This window comes from Dermochelys coriacea, chromosome 10 (assembly GCF_009764565.3).
Source record: "Dermochelys coriacea isolate rDerCor1 chromosome 10, rDerCor1.pri.v4, whole genome shotgun sequence".
In the NCBI taxonomy this organism is placed as follows: domain Eukaryota; kingdom Metazoa; phylum Chordata; order Testudines; family Dermochelyidae; genus Dermochelys; species Dermochelys coriacea.
This window is the reverse complement of record NC_050077.1, coordinates 27,025,396-27,030,361: the sequence shown is the minus strand read 5'-3', so window position 1 is coordinate 27,030,361 and position 4,966 is coordinate 27,025,396. Positions and strand designations below refer to the sequence as shown.

The 4,966-nt window shown below is 43.4% G+C and overlaps 1 long non-coding RNA gene across 1 annotated transcript; it reads left to right on the top strand.

Annotated features, from left to right (window-relative positions):
• The first annotated feature begins 410 nt into the window (after window positions 1-410).
• LOC119862075 lies at window positions 411-4,345 on the top strand. Its single transcript, XR_005295138.2, has 3 exons — window positions 411-516; window positions 2,822-2,943; window positions 4,180-4,345. It is a non-coding gene; the product is annotated as an uncharacterized LOC119862075 (long non-coding RNA).
• Window positions 4,346-4,966: the final 621 nt, after the last annotated feature.

Genomic DNA, 4,966 nt, shown 5'->3' with positions numbered 1-4,966 from the left:
CACAGGAATAAATGCCAAATGAATAGACTTCCAAAAGAAGAATACTCTACCACAAGGGAAAGTTCATCTGCTTATGGAACAAAGTCACTCAAAAACATATTCTGGGCTGACATTAAACAATAGGATACCAATGCTTTATAATACAGTAAATCACTATATACTAGGACTTCTAATGCCATCTGATTATTGCTACTTATTTATTTACATAGCAGTAGCACATAGACGTCCCATGAGAGGTCAAGGATCCATTTTATGCACTGTAAAACACATAGTAAGAGACTATAATGGGGCACACAAGCTTCTATACAAGCCTGGAAGGGGTTAATGTGCCCAATTAGCCCTAATTATGACACCTGAAGCAGGAGAAAGGCTTCCAAGAAGGGCTTAAAAAGAAGAGTCCTGCTAATTTGGGGAAAGCAGGCAGAAAGAATAGATCTAGAACTCTCATTGTGGGAGAGAAAGCTTGCTTGGGCCAGGAATGGGGAAAGATTGATTAGCAGATCTCCTGGAAGAGAGGTATGAGTTTATGTTTATGATGATTCACATTTCTTTTGGCCTTCGAGTGCACTGGCGGGGGTAGAACTGTAAGTTACCTGGCTGGTAAGAGAGGCTAAGTTTCTGCAACCCAGAAAGCACTGGAGGACAAGCAGAGCATCAGAAGACCAGAAGGGAAACAATAGGTTGAGTGTTTGTTGTGCTGCCCAGTGCTGGAAGGGGGGCATTCTGGTAAGGACACTCTATAACTAAAACAGCGCTTGACCCAAAGAGCATTCAGTCTAAATAACAGCCTTTCCCAAATCTCCCTTCTGTAACATGAACCCCATCCTGTCCTTCACCAGAGGAAGCTTTGTATCCTCCTGGGATGCACATGTCAGAATTTACAGTCCAATTCAAATGACAGTTGTACTGAACTCAGACACTGTTCATTTAAGAGGCAGCAATGAAACCAAGAAATAAGTGGATGTGAGAGACAGCATAGTCTGGCTGGGCTCTGAAATGAGACTTGGGAGGCCCGGTTCTGATCCTGACCTAGCCATTGACCTGCTGTGGGTGGCAGGCGTAGCCCTTGTGTAAGGTTCTGTACCAGTGATTCTCACCCTTTTCCATACCAGCACCATCCTCCCAACTAGCTGGGATGCACCCAAGATCCCCTCAGATTTAACAATATGGAAAGGGCAAACTGGTTGTGACTCCCATCTCTTATTTGTGACCCCCACAGGTTGAGATCCCATGTTCTATGCAGTTACCGCCAAAATCACTGAAACTTACCATCACAGGGTGGTACTGGCCATTTCAGGCTTGTGAATTGTGAGTTGACCCCAACTGGGCTTAAAAGAGGGCACCCTGGCCTTAGAGGCCTGGTGAGCCAATGCTGCATGGGTCAGTCAGGAAAGGGCAAGTGAGAGCTTCTTGGGAGTGAGTGACTCAGGAGATGGGCAGATGAGAGCTGCCAGAGAGTAGGAGACTGGAGGAGTTCCCTGAAGGAAACTGTAGGTGGTTCCCTGAGTGGGGAAGGCTAGAGAGCAGCAAGAGGGATTTGCTGCCTGACCTCCCCAAGCGAGACATGTAGGACCAGAGGACTGGAAAGTAGAAGGAAAGAGCAGCAGCAGCAGAGGGAATTGTGGGCTGACTTGAAGACAGAGAACTGAAGTCGAGGACCAGAGAGAGCTGAGTGGAAAAAAAGGGAGAAGAAAGGCAGGTAGCCAAGGGCCTTATCTGCTGATGTCTCCATGCAGGGGAGCTGCACCCAGGGGAGCAGTGAGAGGGCTGTGGGATTGAGGGCCACTCCCTCTTGTGAGAGTGATCTCCCTCCCAGCAGAGGGGCTGTGGGGGTTCCTGCTAGGAAGAACAGAGTTACACTCCTGTTGGAAGGGTTGGGGTAGCTGTCCTAGCAGAAGGACAGAAGAGAGCCTACGTGTGCCGGAAGATAACACAGCGTGGTATGTGCTATGTCAATGGACAAGAGGCTGTCTGACTGTAAGGACTACATGCACAAGGGGTATTAAATGGACTATCTGCACTATGCTTTTGGTAATAAACCAGCCCCAAAGAGGTATATATTAGGCAAGAGAGCAGTTGTGGAGTTACTGGGGACTATGAAGGATGGAAGTTGAGGCAGGCATGACTGTTCTGCCACAGTCTGCCTCTAGAGGGTGCTCCTGGCAGGGCAAGTTCCACTATGATGCTTACGTATGTGGCGGGATTTTTCTTTGTTGAGCAAAATTTTAAGTGATGAGTGCAAAGTGTACTATATCAGCTCTCTGGTTTCAGTTAGTTTGTGAATCATAAATTTTGTGTCAATCATAAATTTTGCTTTCTATAACATTTAGGAGTTTGTAATAAGGGATTTGGGAAACTTTTGTAATGAAATCAGATGACTCTTGATTGGCTTCCCATTTTGATATAAAAGTGCAACTTGATTTTTGATAAAAGGTTTGTTAAGATGCATTGACCTTCCTGTGAATTAGGGGCTAAGACCCAAACTGGAAACTGGGTGAATTTGAACCAGTCTGAGGTTTTGTTTAGCTTAGAACCCTTCTTGGCCAGACCATCCCTCCTTAATGGGTTTGGGGCCCTTTTCCCTTGAGCCTTCTTCAGTGAGGATGCAGTGTCCTGCAATCCCCTCCTTTCTTAGTGTTTTTGAGCGCATGGGTGTGAAATAGTTCCTCCCTTTTGCATTCCTAGGCTCTTCAAGGGGTAACAAGATGGCTTGTCCTCTGTTTTCAGCTATGGGCATAGCTTTTTGTCCCTTTCTTTCCACATCCTTCAGCTGGAACGACTCTTATATTGCAAATTACCTGTCTACCCTCTCATTCTGCAGCAGAGAAAGGTTCCATCAAATCTTGAACATACATTGAGACTTTACCTTACTTGAGGTGTGATGCACTCTACACTGAACTACCCTGGCCGGATGGAGAAGACATTTGAGTGGTGATGGAACAGGTCTGTTTTTGGGGGGTTATAATCAGGAGATGGCTACGTATCAGAGGAATGAGATTTATTGGAAAGAGAAGTGTGGCAGGGAGGCTGGGGAATCTGAGTGAGTTTCATCACTTTAAAAGAAACACAGTAGGGTCTGTATGGTTTCACCCGAGTATCACTTTCAGTTTTGAGGGGTTGCATGAACATGAGATTCAAAACAAAACTCAGAAGGAACCTGAAATCACAGGACCCACAATTGCTGATTCCATTTACTGGAGTCATGCATTAACTGAAACCAATGGATTTCACTTAACTCTGGCCACTTTTCCATATACTGGGTTTTTACTTATTGCGTGAAAATACCTAATGGGCAAACAGCTATTGGCATGTATTGCTCATACGTTTTCATGAAGTTACCCACTGGGCTTGATAGATCCCCAGGCTCCTTATCAGGGAAGGCTGCCTACTCATCAGAAGTTTCTTTTTGAATTTGGGTGGGCTTGCAAGCTTTTATACCTCTCCCCTGAGAAAACACAGTTAGCTATCTCTGGAGACATCTGGAAAAGAGAGGGCCAAGCAGGGGCCACCAGGTTATTCCTCTCCTCCCCAAAACCTTTCAATAGCTGGATGACATAAGTTGGGCATCTTGAGAAGAAGAGTGCTGTATGGATGAGACTGGGTGGAACTGAATGGTTTCATTATGAAACTAGAAAGTTTCCTTGAAGCTCTTAGGTTCAAATGAATTCAAAACTAGCAGCAAGCCTCAAGGCAAAATGACCACTACAATCTAGAACTTCCAGGGTGGATTTTCAAAAGCTGTACACCCAAACTGGCAAGTTTCTGTAACACTGTAGCTGAAAAGTCCTATTGCACATCAAGGTGCCCTTCAGGATTGCTAAGCCAACCTGGATCCAGCTTTCATTTGCAAGCAGTGAAATGGAAAGCTGATGTAATTCTTTGTAATATTGTCCACGTCACATACAGGGAAAGCTGGTGCGCTGACCCAGCAATGTCGGTAAAGGGGAAATAATGGAGCCATTTAATAGTTTCTGAAGACCAAGCCCTGATGAAATTTCATTTTTAAAATATGGACAGATACTTTTTGCATTATGCTTCAATAAAGCATTTAAAGATAGTAATGAATAATAAGTAAGTAATTTTATGCTGAATGACTGCAGAGTATGGAACAGCTTTTTGTGTGTGTGTAAGTGTAAAACTCTCTAACATTAAGGGCTATATACTGCTCTCATTCCATAGGTGCAACTTTCATTGATGTCAGTTTATGGCCCTGAAAGTTTGGTTGAAGATTAAGGAAGAGGCTATAAAAGACAGGCTACCTGGATACTCTCTGCATTTTTGTCTTCCAGAAAATTTAAACTGAATACCCTTTGTACCCTGGAAAAAACAATGATTCATATTAAAAAAAAATAGCATCTTCTTCCACCTATAACAATATATTTTGTGCATCTTGAAAATATCATGACACATTGCAATCACTGAGTACATGGCCTCAATAATTGGGAATGCTTTTCCACTAGCATCTAAACAGACAAAAGCTTCGCTGTTTAATTTCCTACAATAAGGGAAAAGAAAAACAATTTCTCAAGCATTCTAGCAATACAGCAATTTTAATGTCCTGTGTGCATTCAGTGAACTCTGATGTCTGATTGCACTACTAAGCAGTTTATGGGACAAAAATCCCAATGTGATGGGATATTTCAGTTTACAATGAATATCTTGGTTTCAAAGCCTTTCTGATATCCATCCCTTCGGGGGGGGGGGAACTGCGGCATACAGTGAATGCTTACATTATATTGTGAATCTTTATAAGTGGTTAAATTACCTCAGTATGCTTATTTCTAATAAAAAGAAAAGGAGTACTTGTGGCACCTTAGAGACTAACAAATTTATTTGAGCATAAGCTTTCGTGAGCTAAAGCTCACTTCATCGGATGCATTTGGTGGAAAAAGTGCATCCGATGAAATGAGCTGTAGCTCACGAAAGCTTATGCTCAAATAAATTTGTTAGTCTCTAAGGTGCCACA